This window comes from Phalacrocorax carbo, chromosome 1 (genome assembly GCF_963921805.1).
Source record: "Phalacrocorax carbo chromosome 1, bPhaCar2.1, whole genome shotgun sequence".
NCBI classification, from domain to species: Eukaryota; Metazoa; Chordata; class Aves; order Suliformes; family Phalacrocoracidae; genus Phalacrocorax; species Phalacrocorax carbo.
The window spans coordinates 59023987-59043553 of NC_087513.1; positions in this window are offsets into that span (position 1 = coordinate 59023987).

A 19567-nucleotide genomic window follows, 5' to 3' on the forward strand; every position below is an offset into this window, starting at 1 on the left:
TTAGAAGAGCCTGAGCTGGCATGAAGGCATGCAGCTTAACATGACACAAAAGAGAGTTAGTGATTGTATATTTGCTGGAGGATGCTACAAGCTTTGGGCATTTCTGAGGCTTTACAAGCTAATTTAATCGCTATTTCTTATGAATTTACTTCTTGCATTTTTTTTCTTTGGTTTTGTTTCATGCTTGGCAGAGAAGGACACTTTTTAAAAAAAACTAAAAACCAAATATAATAAATTGGAAGTCTTTGGAACTCTCTGAGTAATGAAGGGGTCTGGGGGCTGTATTTGATGAAAAGGAAAGTCCTAGTGGGAAGAGGAAGAAAGGATTAACTTGCACAAGTGTATGGATATACAGGGCAGTCACAGTTTTGGTGGGTTTTTTTTGGTGGGGTTTTTTTAATTTTTTTTTGTGGTTCCCCCCCCCCCCCAAGATTTGCCATCTCCTTTGGAAATGTTTAGTGCCAAAAAAAGACTGTATACATTACCGGTTTTGCCTGCCTGGCATTGTATAGGTAAAGATCATACAGAATCATTGAAAGCTGTGCTTTCTATTTTATTGCAAATACCACAAGAGTGAATAATGTTTCTGAAAAGCCTAGCTCCTGGAGCTGAGAGAATATCTGCCTTGACAAAGACAAAACCAACTACTTGCATCAACACCAGAATGAAAGATGCCAAATTTCTTACAAGCCTGTGGGATTCTACTTGGACCCTCTGCTGTCTCATATGTCAGCCTCAGTAGGAGATTTCAGCAGAGCTGGGAAATTCCTTATGTATCTTCCTTGTGCAGGTAGCTTGGACTCCAGCAATAAATGATGATATTATTAGCTTTCTGGTAGCTATTGCTCTTACTACTGCCCATTCTCACAAAATGTAATGGAAAGTAACACGTCTGAAGACTGCTACTTCTTTCACACCTGACTGAAACTGGACAAAAGCTTTCTGACCTCTCCCAGAGATTCCCAAGGGCAGTGTGTGCCATTTTTGGGAGGGTCAACAGTGATGGGCAGAGGCAGACCTTCCATTCTGGCAAATAGAGCAGCAGTCACTAGTGCTGGTGGCAGCAAGAGTCCCATCTCTCCAGGCCTCTCTCTTCCTTAGCACTGCTCCTCCCTGTCTTCCCTCCCCATGCTGAAGAATGTAGACCACAAATTCTCAGCCATTGTAAGATTCAGCTTTCCTTACTCTGCTGAAAGCCATTTAGTTAAGCTTTTGACTGTGATCTATGCAAAACACATTCCTTTACTGTGGCAGAAGTGCTGTAAACATCTATCTGAATCAATATTGCTGAAGCTAGTCTTCCCAATCACAGCACTTCACCCTCCTGCTATCAACCCTAAATAATCCCTGTAAAAGATGGTTTCCTTCTCAGAGTTCTTACAATGCCACATGCATTTAAAACACTCCTCTTTTTCGAAGTACCGAGTCATGAAGCCCAGTTTCAGTCTCCTGTGTAGGAAAGAGCAGTTAGAACTCAAGAAGTAAAGTCCAGAGTGTGCCATGTTTATCTAGAGAGAGTAACAAGAGAGACTTCACTAAAGAGAGACCCACTTAGTTGTTTGTTCCTTTGAGGAAAATGATTTACAGTTATGCTTTTTCTTTTTTTCATTTTTTTTTTTTTTTTTTTAACGTGAGTATCCACATCAACTGAACTGTACTAAAAGAGGACAGGACACTTACAGCTATTGGGAATCTCAAGAATTTTGCAGCTGTTTTGGGGATACAGATTAGGTAGTGCTCCTAAAGCCCATAGATGGTTTTTGGAAAACACGATCTTTATCCTTTCATGATCAGCGTGCATGCAAAGCTCTCCTAGAATTCAGATGGTCGTACTTATTTTTTGACAAATGAGTAGGGAGAAGAGAATGTTAACTGTGCCCAAAAGTGAACATCCTGTTGTTTCTTATCAAATGTTGACTACACATTCTTTAAGGCAGGGGACCATGCTTTTCTGGCCTGTCTATACAACATGATCACCCCATTACTCTTCTATGATGTCAAGTGCTACTGGTTATGCAAGCAGTAAGCATAGGAATGGAAATCAAGGTCCTAATGGAAATCAGTCCATTAGAAACCATTTCTGTCCCAGCTAGAGCAAGTGGTTTCTCTAGGTTGGCTGTCACTGAAGACATAGAAATTTGGCTGTGATTTTCCAGGTGCTGTGATACAGTGTTACTTTGCAGAGTTTCACCAGAGGCAATTATAGATGAACTAGTGAAACTAGACTACCTTTTCGTCCATTCATCAAAATGTCAGATTGTCCCATGCAGAGGCAGGAAAACCTATAAATATTGCAGCTAGATGGGCTACTCTGTTAGAAATATTATACATGGTTTTCTTACCCAAGTAAGGAGTTACCTTACAAACAGCAGCAGACTTGCATTTGCATGGATGTGGGATAAAGAAGAGGAGAAAATTACCTAATAGTTATTAAAAAGATACCCCCTTCTTGGCTGTAGAGTTGCTTATTTTATTGGGAATGATAAAGTATAAGAAATGTCCTCTTAAATGGCTTAACTTAGTCTGTGAGCTTGCAGTTGTTTGCCTGGTAGCTCAATTTGTATGGTGTGACTCTCTGGTCTTGGAATTGATGGTTAAATAATTTTTAAGCATATTAAATTGGGTTGGCCACATTTCTTTTTCTTGTTTTGTTGTTGTCTGAGAGATACCTATGCTGAACTTACGTTCCTGACCTTGACCAATTATCTTCAGGTTTGGGAGGTAACGGAGTACTTAGAAACAAATGTGTAAATTGACTCTACAAATCATGTGCATTGGATTTACATGGTACTTTTATTAATTTTCATTATTTTGAAGTCGGTGCCTAATTAGCTCTGATCACACTCCTTGAAACAAAGAACGCTTATCCCAGTGTATTTTATTAGATCCATGGGACCTCATTTGATCTTTGACTTTTCCCCAGCTCTCCAGGCCAGAAGAGTTTATATCAGATAGTCAATAGGAAACTTCTGTAAGAAACTGGAGTTTGAGGGTCTTGCAGAAAGCCTGTGGGCACATGTGGGCACTGTGGTAGGGGGAGCTGAAGGAACTAGCTGATATTGCATGAGGAGCAGAGGGAGTTTCATCTGTTTCTCTTGGATTTTCTTAGCAGAGAGGAAATTGGACAGAAAGAGGCCACGTGGATTATTTAATCTATGCTGCATCCATCACTGGCAACCAGGCTGTAATTCCTTTTCACAGACTGAATGATCAAGTATCAACTTTGTCAAGGGTTGAGTTTTTTTCCTTTCCCCCATCACACTGTTGACTAGGAACCATCCTCTAAATCCATTTGGTCTTGTATTGACAACCTTTAGATTAGGCAGACAGTAGTCTCCCTTCCTACAATGTTTATCCACATGAGGTATTGCTAGGCAGCCATCACATTCTCTATCAGCCCTAAAAAAGAGCTAAATAAGCCAAGCATGATTCCTGTCTGACCCAGGGGAAGGCTTCAGTGTTCCCCTTGTGTTTTAGCAAACTGTTTCTGTGACTTTTCTAATTTAAATGAATCCATCCTCATCATGGCTAACCAGAACAAGAAACTGCCAAGCTCTAGTCCTTGGTATTAACCATGCCTCAGTACATATTGAAATCACAGCTCTTTATTGCATTCACACTGGTGGGTCATAGAGAGCTTGTATTTGTGAGTTATTTGCAAGACTTCCCTAAGTTTGAACTATTGACTTTAGTGTGTGACTTCATATCTTACACTATTTTTCTTGGTGATGTCAACTTTAACAGGTTCTTTTTAATCCCTGCTCTCCTCTATTATTTAAGCTTTCTGCATGCAATGCTTCCCCACCTTTCCTTTTATACTGTATATTGTACAGATACTTGTATAAGTATCTGTCATACACAAAATATGTCCCTCAGGACAAGCAGCAATGGGAAGCTATTAGGGTGGAGATAAGAAAATCAAGAGAAAGACCCTCTGGGCCCCTCAAGAATCACAGAAGTTCTATATCCTCCCCTGGAAGACAAATCAAACCTGATTTGTTGGCTTTTGCTAACTCTCATTTGTTTCAACACATGATTTATCACCAGGGTCTCCTCTCACATCTCTGAAACAAATGCCAGATGCTTTCCACACTTGCTTATTTCTCCAGCCACTTCAGATTCAGCCAGCATCAATTCCAATATCTCACGGAGGGCCCTGTTTGTGCAGTCTGACAATAAAATCTATATCTTTATTCACAGCATTTAGTGAATTCATAAAATGGGGTCGATGGCATCCTAATGGTTATTTCATCCCTGGGTCAGTTTTAAGCAGATCCCCAGAATACAGATGGATGCAAACCCTAGGGGAGCCAAGACCTCTATCACTGTGGTGGCACAGTGAAGAAGTGGCATGCAAATTAGCAAACTGGGCAAGGAAGCTGATCTCTAAGCAAATGGTGTGTAAGCACCAGTTCTGATTTTCCCCTACAAAGAGGCAGAAAGAAGAAAAAGGTCTTAGCAGCCTCTCTCTCTGGGTTTTGCCCCATCAAGGTGGAAGGCTGGGAGTTAAGAGCTGGAGCAGACTGGGATGGGGCTCAGAGGTGCAGTCATTTTTAATTTCCTCACAGGGAGCAGACACAGCCATGATTTTGGCTTTGAATTTTCCCTCTCTTCCCATGGCTAGAACATGGTAAAGTGTATACCCTTTAGAAGGAAAGACTGAGGAAAGTTTCTGGAGGTGACAGTAGGAGACTGGGAGCCTGTAGCTCACTTTGGGTGTTGTGTATCCCCTTCAGGACATGACATGCAGGTGTGCTTACGACACTGTGCACTCAAATTAGGTTGGCAGACTTCCCCTAGGTCGCAAAGCATTCTGTGCTGGCTGTTGGAGTACTACTGCTGCAGGGGTAGCCTCCCTTCCACAGCTACCACTTCAGTAGCTGCAGGTGCTACAGCCTCTGTCAGATCTCCTGACCACTCTTGCACTGAAAGATGCAGGTTTGAAATGCAAGGAAAAAAAGGAACCTAAGGGAAAACTAAAGCCTCCTAAGGGGTGAGGGCAGAAAAAGATTATTTCAGTTGTATAAAGACTCCTCATGACTATTCCTACATGCTTCCTTTGTGTTATTGATCTGATGGCACATTTATGTGTGTTTAAAAAAAAATCATCAAACATAGCATTGATTTTTGGAGGGAAAATAGGAAGGAGAAGCAAAAGGCAATACATCAAAACAGACGGACACTGAAGTCCTGAAGGAAAGACCTCTAGAAGGTGTCAGGCAAGCTTCCACTTTGCCCACAATTTTTAATTGAGTGAACAAACCCCCATGATGACATCACTAATTTACCAGAACTTTTCAGCTTGGGAGATGACAATGCACCAAGCTACAGGCTATGAAAGCATGCAAGGTGCAAGGCAGCAAGTGGGGAACTTCTAGCAGGGTGTCATTAAGCACAGACTCTGCTGTTCCATAACTCCTCAGCCACCCCACTGTCCTCTCTAGGCCACTGTCCCCATGTTTGACCACTATCATTCCACTAGAAATTTTTTTCCCCAGTATCTAATCAGAATTTCCTTTGTTGCCTCGCAAGTGCTGAACAGAGTGGAAAAATCTCCTCACTTGACCTGCAGGCTATACCTTTGGTAATGCAGTCCAGTGTCAGACTGGCCTTTTCCACAAGGAAACACAACTGGCTTGTGCTCAATTTGTCCATTGAGATGCCCAGAACTCCCTCCTTACACCAGAACTGAATTTCTCAGAGAAAGCAGGAGGTTGTACCATTTGGGGTACTCATCTCTGGGAAGTGAGCAAGGAAACATTAAGTACGTGATAAGCACCTCTTCCAAGTATGTCTTGTGGATTTGAACCCACGCCCCCAAAAAGAGATGAATTTCTGTATTCTTCTGTGTGGCATGAGGAAATCTTTCAAGAAACTTTCTTATATTGCTTCCCCTACAGATCCCCAGGATTTATAGCTTTAAATGCTTTTATGCAAGGGGAAAGAAAAGGAAGCATCATTAGCATATTTTTAAAGACACTGGAGTGCTTTTTCATCTCCATTACTAACAAATTGAGTCATCTTTACTCTGTATAAATTCTGTCTCAGAGCTTTTGTTCAAATGATATTTGCTATTTAACAAAACTTGATTTAGTGAGGAGGTATGCATAGAAGAGATGGAAGGGAAATATTAGCATTTCGTTGGAAATTTTAATACAGCCATTAAATGGCACCAAAATCTAGACAAGTTGGTGCTTTTATTAACTTAGACTCCTAGGCATTAAATGTTTTTCTTCTCCTGTTGCTCCTTCTTTTCCTGCTTTCTTATTACTCTAGCTCTACACATCACATCCATTTTCTCCTTTGTGGGATCTCTAAATGGTATCATCCATGATTTTTTCCACAGTGTAGGTACTGGATTTATGGACAATGTGGTGTCTATTAAAAAAATGAAAGACAAATAGAATGACTACTTCCAAGCAGAAAGCAGATTAACCTTTCCCACACGGCCATAGTAGGACAGTGTGCACTCTACAGGTGAGATGTGAGACTGCCACTGAGCCTCAGCCACCGTAAACTCTGTTACTTGTGCTTCTGCTCTTCATTCACTCCTGTTGGCCCTGGCTTACAGTGTAGATCCCAGCAAAGGCTTCTTTTCATCTTCATGTGTTGGAAGGGTCACCCAAGAGCACCTCTCCTTTGCAAAAAGCACAATGAATTTTAAAGCCAAAGGTGATTTTTCTGAATGGATTTAGGAATGTTACTAAAGTAATGTGTAATAATGATATACATTTCATTCCCTATTCTGATCATTGCTTTAATCTTAGTGACCATAACTTGGTTTTAGCCTGAAAGATGATAGAATGTGGGGGTTTTATACAGTGAAGCAGCAATATCAGGCCAATACCAATAGGGAACAGGTTCATAGATCACACATCCATATGAGACCATTAAGAGTCACTAAGTCTGACATCAGATTAGAGATGTGGAACTTCTCTGAGTAATTTTGGCTTGAACTGAGGAAAAAAATTTGAGCTTAACTTAAAAATTGATGGAAGTGAAGAAATTATCATCAGCTTTGGTCACTGCTCCTATTTGATAATGATCCTCAATCTTCCAAACTACCATCTTATTTTCAACCTGATTGTATCCATTCCCTGCTTCCCAGCTACCAGAATTCAGTATTTCTGCATGAAACTTGGTGAGAAGTCCCTATGCAGATGTTTCCTCTTTCTCTCAAAACCAAATCCATTACTTCCCTGTTTCAAGCTTCTAGGAAGAAAAACATTGTTGGACTCCAACAAAAAAAGGCCTCTGCTCTTTGCTAGTCCTTTTTGAATTATTTCTTGCTGGTCTGCCAAGGCTCAAGATAAATTCTCCATCGACTGTGCCTGATTCATTGATCTCTACAACAGGCTTACCCAGAACCTGTTGCTTTCAGTGGTAATCGGTCACACAGCCAAATAACACATTTACACCAGTGATGAAACTCAGTAACTACTCCTGAGGGAGCCAGTGATTCAAGGTTTGATAGAATGGAAGAGGATATTCCACTTGCAAATGGTTTCCAGCTGTTCATTTAGATGTGTACGCTAAACACTACTAAAACCGAAAAGATGCTGAAATGTAAAAGCTGAAGAAGTAAAAACTAAAAGTGTTTGTGTAAAAAAATAAGAGGCAATCAAATAAAAAAGAATCAGGACTATTGTTACACTTTCTTTGCAAAAGTGCTGCTTCTCTAAAGAAGAAAAAAAAAAACACAAAAACAAAACATGAAGAACTCTGAGAGAAAGAGTTAACAGGTTCATATCGGTTCTCCAGTGCTGCATAATTCTCCGTCACTCACTATCACTGTATTTACACCTCCCACGCAGCCTTTCCCTTCCCTCTTATTTTGTGATGTAATGGAAATGCACGGTTGGATTTCTACTGTTGACTTTATATGTTGTTTATTAAGTGTGTAGAACATATTTTGAAAGAAACATGTCCCAGGGTACATCAAGCTATGTCAGACTGTGATAGGTTTTCTCATAGTGTGCTAAGCTGGTGAAGCAGAAGAATTTGCTTATGGTGAGGACTAAAATGATTGATCTGTTTGGTGGCTTGAAATGTGTTGATTATAGGGTGTTTTAGGCTTATGTAGGTGTACGGGCAACTTTCTAGTTAGTATTTCACCATATTGTATAGTAGCTAGCATAAGCAACAGGGATATTTTTAGCATATACAAAAATGTGTGTTTCAACTTCAGCACATTAAAATCCCCTATTTCCTGTTTAAGGGATCTATTTCTAATCACCTAGCAATAGCCTCTTCTAATATCCACACACCTTTTAGAAGAAAATTTGAGAATTAATACATGATAATTGTACTTCTGAGGTGAAATAAAAATCAGACTGGCAAGAAGATATTTTTGTGGCATTATGAAATGAAGGTAATTAACCCTTAACCATTTTCCACTTAACTAATTAACTGCTTACCCCTAAAGCATTTATAAAAGAAATATGGTGGATTCTCTGATGATCTGCAAGCTTTAAATTGCACTCAGAAGCCTTTCTAAGAAGTACTCTCCAGATAATCAAGTAGCTATGGACTTGCTGTAGAAATTGCACGGAGAAATTTCATAGTTAAGTAGGAGATTAGGAGATCAAATAACATTCTCTGTAATTCTATCATTCAGAGCTTTCACAGAATCAAAGAACTTACTTCTGCAGCTCTCCAAGCACTTAAAAAATGAATACATTAAACTTAATCATGGACACATCACTCTCCCCTTTCTCAGCTGGGCAAACTGAGGCACAGTGAAGTTACAGGGCTGGAATTTTTAGAAGTGGGCTGGAATGCTGGGTGCCATCTCTTTGGGGTGTTCAGCCTTTGATGCACAAAGGGGAATTAGACATTTCTTAGTAAGCTGTCTGAGTTCCTGTGCTCCACCTGTGCAGTGGAACAATACATGACAACAGAAGATTGACATCCTCAAGTCATCCTTTTCACTTTTGTTCTTCTCCTGCAGTGATACGCAGAGCTTAGCACATTGCTCCATGTGCTTGCAACTATGATTCCAGATGACCGAGTGGATCTGCCAGTGTACTTTTCAGCCCCCTGAAAAGAGATACTCTCTGTTCAATGGAGGGATCAAAAGTCCACTCAGTGGATTGAGGAAGGCAAGAAAGACTAATGAAAAATAAGATTGAATTGTGAGGTGCCAAAAATGTTGCTTCTGCTGCCAAAATCTAAGACAATCTTCCCCTTCTCCCCCCTACCTTTTACCCAAACCCAACTGACATATCTGTAACACATCATTAACCACCAACCTCTAGAAACACAGAAAAAAGAAATAACATGATAACATGGAACTCTGTCTAGTCTTGTGCTTTGGCCTCTTAGCCTGGCTCACAGTGCTGTCCCCAAGCATAGACAGATGTAGGCTGCCTGCATAACATTTCTGGCCTTCTCCTCTGCGTAGCTGCTCTGGCCAAGTTTTCTAATCAGTGATCAATGACCACCAGACCAGCAAATGGGACATACGCACCCAGCAGCAGATGGCAGTGACTGTACTCAAGCATGACAGCTCTTTACATGCAGAACTGGCTGCAGAGGGAAGCAGACTGTTCAGACCACCCAGGTACAGTTCTCCCTTTGTTCTGAGCCTCAAGTAGAAAGCATTTTGCTAAACGCTGTGGCATCTGAACATCCTACTGAAGGTTTGGAGAGTTCTTTGTTGTATGCTAGAAATGTGCCTGGGAAGGAGAAGAGTTTCTCTGGCTTCTGCTTTCTTGGACTCCATAGATGTCCCTTCAGTGGAGTGAATCCATAGTGTCTGGTGTATGTGAGCATGAAAAAAGGGAAGCCTGGCCTCTGTAGCACTATCCCCTATTCAGCCCAGAGATACACTGTCAGGAGAAGTAGCCATATCTGATTCCAGGGAAAGCACTATCCTTTGAAAGACCCTAAATATTTCAGAGCTGCCAAAGTCTGTTTATGTACTCCATAGTCTCCTATTTGTCCAAAACCTCCTGGAAATCCCCAACAGCCATCTTCGGCATTTGCTTCCATTTCTCTGAAGTGGGGTGATTGAGCTCACTGCTAAGGGAACTGTTCTTTATCATTATATTAGGACATTTTTGAGAATCATCCAGCCCCATTTCATCTGATCATACTCTTCTTGAATGTAGTAGATAATTCCTCCTCTGCTAGTACCTAACAGCTGTGGATATAGAGGAAGCGGGTTTTTTGTTTGTTTATATTGGGTAGCAGCTTCAGTTATGGGCTAGAGCCCTATTACGCAGGGATTTGTAAAAACAGCATTCACGATAAGCTTGTAGATGGTTATCATACCCCTCAGACATACCTCTAGATAATTTTGATTAACTCCCATAATAAGGAAGTTCCAGAGCATCCCCATGGAAACAGACTCTGAAGTAACTTGTCTGCATCCACCTCATAAGAAGATGTCCAGAACAGTAGCCAGTATTCCCAATATGTTCTCAGCAGAACCTCACAGGGGGCTAGTTCTGTCCTGTGACACAGCATCTCCATTTGTGCTGCCCAGTGTTTGCACAGGTCTTTTCTAACATTAGCGAATGAGATATGAGTTTATATTACAAAGATTCGTTCAAATTTGATTAATATGCTGTCCTAAAATGAGATAGCCTCTCCCATTCTCATACCTGCTGGAAGTTGGAAACGTGTAAGTGCAGTACATAGCCATATTATTTAAATCAATATGTTGTCATTTGCCATTAACCTTTGCTTTCAGCTCCAGCATTGCTCTTTTCCAAATCTATTGGAGTCAGTTTTGTGCCTGAGCCTTCCAAAAGCACCGTAGCAAACTTTAGAAAAAGCAAGCAAGAATACATAGTGCGGTTCATCTCCTCATGGGCCTGAACTCATTGTGACAAAGAAACTGGTGAGTCAATATAGGCGAGGTGCTTACAGCATAGCATTTCGAAATCCTGGAGGGAGCAGGTGGAATTGTGGAGAAATGTCAGGAACTTGCAATAGCCTTGTGCTTTGCATATTGCCAAGTGAAACGGAAGGCCCAGGGGATGCCAGTTTGGTTGAAGATGAATGTGAGGCAGATTGTGAGGCAGGTCGGGTCGTACCTTGCTGAAACCTTATAAGACAGTAAGAAGACCAGAGAGGCATGTCTTCTAGTTGGAATTCAGTCTCTGCCTTCAAAAGACCTCATTTTAAAAAAAATATATGTCTGCCTCCTATAGCACCTCCTATGACACAGAGACCATCTATGGAGGAAATTATTAGGACCCACTGCAACAGAAGCAATCATACATCTGCAAAACAGAAACATAATACAAAACAGACCGAGAATCCCTGCTGTAGAATTAACTGAATTGGATGCAAACCATTTTTTTTTTTTTGTCTACATAAAGCACTCAGGGTTTTTTTGTGATCCGTCTGTATTATATGTAGCAGTAGTGTGTTATTGAAAGGTAGATTAAGTTAAACTTTTCCTCCTCCCAAGTGGCCATTCCTTATAACTAGAAAACAATCCCAAAGTTAATGGAATTGAATGTAAGATTTACTGCTCACATTTAGACCATAGTTTTAACTTTTGTGCAAGCAATAATAGAGAACGATTCAATTGGCAAACTGAAACGTACATTTATTGCAGAGAGACACACTTCCATTTTAGAGCGAAAAAATGTCTTCAGAAATAACTTTTATAACAAAGCTTATTGGTCCACATTTAAAGTAGACTGTCAAAAGAATTATAAACAGCTATAACATTGCTATTATCAGAGTGTGTAAGTAACAGTAGTATGTAAGAGCTGAAGTTGTGCCTACAATCCTGTTCCACTAGATAAGGTAAAAAGAAACATTGGAGATGCTCTCTTTCCAAAACCTGCACTTTAGTGGCTTTCTCTGATGGAGTGCCTAGTTAGTGATTTGGGACACCTCAAAATTACCTGGTCAGTCTCTTAAGCTAGAGTAAATTTAGTGGTTTAATATTCTTGTACAATTGGCCTAGATCTTGTCCCAACATGAAAACCTAGACCCAGACTCCTCCTGTTTCTACCAGGAGGAATAGGGAGATGATCTATACTTCTTAGCAGAACATCTAGCTACTTATCAAAGCAGGGACAATACCCAAGAGATGAAAAAACAAAGCCATAAGCCAACTTCTTATCTCAATTATAAAATTGCTTTTAAAATTTGCATTTTTTGTCTTCCAGAAATATTTAGGGGTTGTAGAAGGTAACAGAAGATGGGATGTCCATCTTAACAACTCTCAGACCTTGGGAAATTGTTTTCTTCTCACTCTGAAGTACATTTCACTATTCCCTTTAAAATTGCCTTTAACGATGAGTTTCTACTATTGCTGTTACAGGGTCCCAGTCATAAGCCAGGGTCCTGGTATCTTGTCCTTTTGGAAAACTACTATGTTAAATATTTACCTCCAAATAACTGATATTTCTTTTAGCTTTTTCTCAACAAACTACCCTTGTGTCATCCACCTCATTTTGGCCTTATAGAAACGGTGTGAACACCTTTTCCTAGCTTGCTTGTTTGATGCCTAGGTCACTTTTGCTGTCAGAATCTATAGAATAAAACTGATTTTTTCCCTTCTCAAGATACAGTGAAAAATGTGCAAGAGCTCCCAGTACAGGGACGTTGGTTACTAGGAAACACAGAACACAGTCTCCAGAGAGCAGAGTAGGAGCACAAGCCTTGGACTACAAAGATTTATTTTGGGGAGGAGCTTACAACAAGGGTTGGAATTAAAATAATAGCAATCTAAAAAAATGCCTTTGCTGAAGGACAAGTTTAAAGACAGAAATGGGTATCTGTAAGTGTCTTACAACAGACTTCTCTTATCCTAAGATGTTTTACGTGATGGTCCAAACTTTGTGGATTTCTCTCAACAAAGAAATTGAAAACACTCTTGAGTAGAAAAAAAAAAAAGATCCAGGGATTCCGCTGAGGGCTCTTCTGTTCCTTGGCAGGAAAAACTGCTGCTCAGGTCTGTGCACAGTCATGATACATACGAGACCCCTTTATCTATGTGGGCTCGTGCTGGTTAATACCTTCAACCTCAAGTGGTGAATGGGTGCTTAAATATGGTTTTGGAATATGACCTTTGTCAATATTTGTGATTTTCTTAATTATTGTCAGCTAATTGGCAAAATAAGACCACTAGGATAGAGTTTAAAAAAACCCCAAAACCAAAAGTGAACCAGAAAAACAACCCCAAAAAGAAAACCCATACAAGAATGGTGACAGTATTCTGTATGGTTTGTCTGATGCTTGCATTTTATGCCCACTCAAAAATAAGAATGTATGCTAGACGGACCCTTCTGGAAGGAGGAACAACATGTCTCTGGGAAGAGATGCTCTAGACCAGGGTGTGTGGCAGAAAAAGAAAATAAGGATCGTAGGAAAGGGTTCATAGAGAGACAGTGAGACAGGTGAGAGGAGCATGGGAAAGATGCACAGCCAGACCTTAAACATGACGGCAAAAGATGCTTCTCAGGGACCAGAAAATACTGCAGAATCACCTGTAAATCCAGAAGTTATTGTGCAGCTTGAAACCATGCATTGAAGCAAGTGCCTGCCTGCCTGCAAAACCCCAGTGGTCAGGGAGACAGTAATCCCTCACTACAAGAAAGTCATAGAGGTGCTGGAGCGTGTCGAAACAAGGGCAATGAAGCTGGTGAAGGGTCTAGAGCACAAGTTTTATGAGAAGCGGCTGAGGGAACTGGTGTTGTTTAGTCTGGAGAAAAGAAGGCTGAGGGGAGACCTTATCACTCTCTGCAACTACCTCAAAGGGTATTGTAGTGAGGCGGGGGTCGGTCTCTTCTCCCAAGTAACAAGTGATAGACAAGAAGAAAAGGCCTCAAGTTGCACCAGGCAAGGTTTAGATTGGATAGAAGGAAAAATTTCTTTACTGAAAGAGTTGTCAAGCATTGGAACAGGCTGCCCAGGGAAGTGGTTGAGTCCCCATCCCTGGAGGTATTTAAAAGATGTGTAGATGTGGCACTTAGGGACATGGTTTAGTGGTGGACTTGGCAGTTAACGATTGGACTTGATGATCTTAAAGGTCTTTTCCAACCTAAACGATTCTATGATTCTTGGCATTATTTCTAGGCTGTTTTTCCCAGTCACTGAGTTAACAACTGTTCTAATTAATAGCCTAATAAAATCCAGCTTCTTTGAGTTTAAAAGATTTTTGGTTTTCTTTGTGATGGCTTCCTACAAGGAGAAGTTCTGGGCACAAGTTCACCTGCCTGACTAGGAGCTCTGTCACAATTATGCATTTGAGATATATTATTCAAAGATTTTCCTAAATGGCTCCCTGGCTCTCTTATGAGAAAGCCCACAGCACCCAGTGGGCTGTATTGCTGAAATTCCTTGATGTGGCCTGGAAAATAAACAAAATAGGAAATAATCCAGCCAGAAGTCACTGAAGAAAAACTTCATCCAAAACATTTACAGTACTGGAGCAAGGCCCAAAGTATCGATGTTTCTGTATTACTTATTTAGATTGACATATTTTAGGAAAAGAATTGCAGGGGAAAGGCTTCTCTTTTAGCCTCATGTAGATTCACCCATCTATCATCAAACAGCATGGTACATGTCCCAAGGAAATCTGAAGAGAGTGAAGAGTCCCATGTTCAAGTTGCATGAAGACCATCACAGTACTAAGTAAATCCCTCTTGGACCATTCCTAGAGAGACTGTCACTTGATAACCTATTGTGTCTTGTCTGCAAAGACCATGTAAGAAAGCACTGCCTCTGGCTATTTGTCTCAGATGTAATTAGCGTGTGTGGAATGCTCTCATGCTCCAAAACACGGAGCAAGGTAACTGCAAGAGCCAGCTGGAGCCGGGCCCTATGAAGTTGGTGCCAGGCCGTTTGAAACAAACACTAGTCTTTCCCACCCAGCAGTTTGCAGTGCTAAACACATCAAAGGCTGGCAGGCAGCCAGAAGCAGACTCATGGAGGTCTACACATATGATAATATGATATGCTAGATATCAGAAGAAGAGGTAGTCTTAATCTTGACAAGTTGTTCTGAGGTGAACAGTAGAATAAGAAGCTCTCCTACTGTTAGTTCCAAAAAAATACAAAGAAAGTAGTGGTAAAAAAGAAAGCTTTTATGTCTATGAGCACCAAAATAACAGTTCTGAAAATGTTCATGGCCTCTTTTGGGATTAGAGCTTTGAAGTCTATAGCCTAGGGAGGCCTCACACAATTCTTTGTCCTTAGGAGACTGAAATGCCTCTAGAATGACAAAAGCTTCTCTTGGACTCTGGCCTCAAAGGAGAATGTCTGGAGGAGTTGTCCAGATCACAGGGAAGGTGTGTTTCCAAATAGCATTGAAGACTGGTGATCCACCCCCACAGTAAAAAAAGCAAACATAATAGCCCCAGGAAAATTGAGGGATATCAGTAGATCAAGGATAATTATCCTTGGGTCTATTCTATTGTGGTGTATTTTTTCTCATAGATTCTTACAAACATGCTTTCTTAGTTTAGCCAAAGTAGCAAATTGTGCAGGAAACCTGAAGGATCTGCAGCTGAACAAAGAGGCCAGGACATATAATGTCCCTAAGAGAGGGATTCATGAGCATGTACAGAGAAAGTGTCAGTGTCCCATGTGCTCATCTCCTGAAGTCTCCAAGGAAATGGCCTTAGATAGTACACACTCAAACTGAAAAGCTACAGAAGCATGGAATGAACTTGCTAAATTCCAGCTTTGATATTAAAAGGGAAGAGCTCCCTTCCTAAGCCTTCAGTCTGGTATTTCATTAACTAATTTCCAAGCTTGAATTTGGAGTCGAGGACTGACAATTTGCAGAGAGCAAAATCATTGCATTTGAGTTTTGCTGATTATTTGACCCTGCTAAATAGCTCTTGGGACAATAGATTGCAAACATCAGCATAGTAGAATCATCTTTAAACTCTCCTGTCTTTAGATCCAAACCAAGAAATGTCATATGTTTTACATCAACTCATTCACAGCAAATAGCTGTGAAACCTGGGCAGCAGTGATTAAAAGCATGTAACACGGTCAACGTCAGTTAAGCATGAGGAATGTCTAGGAGTAGTGGCTGATTTGTGGCTTGGAACACCAAAATCAGATTGTACCTTTTAGTGGATGCTTGGTTTAGTAGAACTGCAAAAGCTTCCTTTAGATAATTCTGGAAGCTTGAACTGCGTCCTGTGTCTGTCAGTCACGGACTCATGTACACGGCAGGACACATAAATGTGAAAGAAAACTCTTAGGTGCTAAAATGCAAAAGGAGATCAAGGGATGGCTTTACCAGCTTGCACTTGTGACAGCTTACTGTGAAGGCCTGGCATTTGCATGGTGTTGTGGGTGGACCCTGGCCAGCAGCTAAGCACTTATACAGCCACTCACTTACTTCTGTCTCTGTCTCCTCTGGGAGAAAATAGAAAGGAGGAGACAAGACTCATGGATCAAGATGAAGATAGCTTAATAGGTGAAACAAAGGCATGCGTGCAAGCAAAGCAAAAGAGGAATTTGTTCACTGCTTCCCAGCAGCAGGCAGATGTTCAGCCTCTTCCTGGAAAGCATCTGCATGCTAGTGGTTACTTTGGAGGATAAATGCCACACATACATTCTCCCCTTCCTCCTCTTCTCCTTGATCTTTGATTGCTGAGAACAGCATGATGTGGTATGGAATATTCCTTTGGTCAGTTTTGGTCAGATGTGCTGCCTGCATCCCTTCCCCATTTATTAACCACTGCAGCCTACTCACTGCAGGAGGCTAAGTGGGAAAAAGATATATCCTTCACATTGTGCAAGCACTGCAGCAATAGCTAAACATTGGTGTGTTATCAATACCATTTTAATCACATATCCAAAACACAGCACCGTACAGGCTGCTATGAAGAAAATTAACTCCATCCCAGCCAGACTCAGTACACATGGATTCATAAAATTGTACTGAGCAGGGGAAATTAGGAGAGAACAACAGAAATTGCAGTTGTCAATAGGAGCTAGTGGGGAGCAAAGTCTTAACATCTTCAGTCCCATAGCAAACATTACAGTGCTATGCCCAGTAGAGCATACTGGGTGATACTTGATTACAGGATATGGACTTCAGGCCTTACAGCTGGAATAACACCACACCCAACCAGTGTAACAAGCTACAGAATCAGGGATGTAAAGTAGGACAACGTGAAAAAAGTCCATGAATAACAACTGCATTAACTACAGTAAGGGAATGCTTAAACAACAACTGCATGTGGCATTCTAATTTTGTGCTTGTTTCTATGCTAGGAGGAATTTTCAGATCATGGACAAAAAAACACCGCAGATATAATCCAGCAGAGCATAAGATCTGTTTAGTTGCTGGAGGTTCTTGCCCAGGCATACAATTTACTGGATCTGCTGATGTATCAACATCTACAGTTCTTCCCCCATCTTCACCAGTTAGGACTAGACACTATTCTGTGAGTCTTGCCTTAGTGAAAACATCAAGAAGTTCAAAAAGCCTGACAAATTATTGTTAATGATGTTAAGGCCCAGTGATTGACTTAGCAGCTCAATATGAGAGCAAACCCCGTGCTATATTAGCAGGAAAAGTTTGGAAACGGCAAGAATGTAACATCAAACTCTTATCAACCTTGTCAGTCACCTGCTTTGTCCTCCCAGGAGGAATCAGAGTAAGGTGGCATGAGTCCAAGAACAAGCTACTTTTGAAACTTTGTCTGTCCTAGACAAGGACAAGTTGCCAGATTGTTCAGCTGGAGGTGACTGCTGTACTGCACAGACACCTGACATGTCCTCAAATGTGGTAAAAGTAAAAATTATGCGTAATGTACTGCACTAACTTCTTTGGCTTTTAGTTTTCTTTTTCCTACTTCACCTCGCTTTTCTGCATCCAAGCTATCTACATCTTTATTTCTTTGCCACCTTCCTTTCATGGGATACCTCTGCTGCTTAAATAGGCTAATAAAAAGCCTAATAAAAGTTGCCAGTTTTGGTGGATAGACCATCAGGGAATTTCTTCCTACAGTCCCATGTGGAGTTTATGAATAGCACGAGTGACTCCCTCAGTGGTATTCTCCCCATCAGTCACCTGTGGAACATGAAGCGACTACTCCTCCTTGTCTTGTCCTTCATGCACCAGAAAAACCTTGGCTTAGTTCTTTAAACCTAACCCTTTCCCCAGCACTGTCTTTTTCCTTATGTACCCAAAATGTCCCCAGGAAAACCACACACAACCTCAAAACCCAAGGCAGCTTCCTATCTGAGAGGCTTACCTAAGCTCCAGTATTCATTATATCAGTGTTATTTAATACATAACCATAAAAAGTTGCAAGAATAACTTTGATGAGCCTTGGAGAAGTCACTACTTGTCATTAGGAGAAGGAATATCCTGAAAAAAGACACCAAAGACTGCTTCCAATTAATTCAGAGAAGTTCAGAGGGAGTGGCCTTAACAGGCTGGAAATAACCATAAAACCCAGGGGAACATTCTGACACAGAGACGCAAGTTAGGCATAGGTAAGTGATCAACAAAGGTTTAGGCCGGTTATACATGATCAAGGCCTGAAAGCAAGAGAAAGGGAATGTGCTGTGCTCCCCTTCCAGATTTTTAAAAGGTGCTTGGGCTGCTCACTAGCTGAGTCACGGTAATTGTTCATGCATATTCCTGCCCTGTGGCAAATGCGAGTTAATGTGCGATCTCTCAGCCTTCACATATTGAGGCAAAGCTCAACTTACCTTTCATTAGCTGCAGGCTACCCATGCGCAGAGACCATGGCAAGGGATCATTTGATGCTATTACCTTGTTCATGAGACTGAAAGCTTCCACTCAGGCACTTAAAAATAAAGGCAAGCTGACAGCTGTCAATAGTCATTAGTAACTACTTTTTCAAGGATAATGATGAGGTGAAAAAGTCGAATGTCACAGTAGTAAAATCTCAAGTGAGCCACAGATTTGGACAAATCATCAAAAATGGATCAAAACTACCTATTTGAAAGTGAGCTGTTTACAGATACCAGAATCTAAGAAACTCATCATAAGTACTCAGATTTGAAAGTGCTTTGGACTTTGAAAAATGTTGTTGATTTTTCCAAGTGGCTCCAAAACTCTCAAACCAACACAATATTCTCCTGTACCCTTGGCACTCATGCCAAGAAAAGGCAGAGGTTTTGAAAATGTTACCTAGATGAATGCTTGCCAAACTGTGTGAACTCGTAGTGAGTCCAGGACAGGATGAGGCACTGGCCTCACAGCTCCCTTATAGGCTAATGAAACTGCATCATTCAACAGTGGTTGACCGAGCATGCCCTGAAGATCACTTTAAACCAGGACTGGTGAGACCATTAGCAAACACCAGCTGAGTCCTTAAACTGTATCATTACCTTCTCCTTCTAGGGAGCAGACATGGATGATGCTCTGCCAAGTAGGGTCAGATCCTCTCTGATTGGTGTCCTGAGAATCTTGGACATTTCCTGAGCAAGGCTGAATGATGTTTTGCATAAGGCCATCACTGCAGAGTAGCCTCTCCAAGTACTTATTCACACTGTTTCCCTTGCTATGTTAGTTCCAGTCCAGGAAGGGGGATATTTTGGTGGGACAGAGCTGGGATAAGAGGTATGAAGCTGCTCCTGATTTGATACAAGCAGT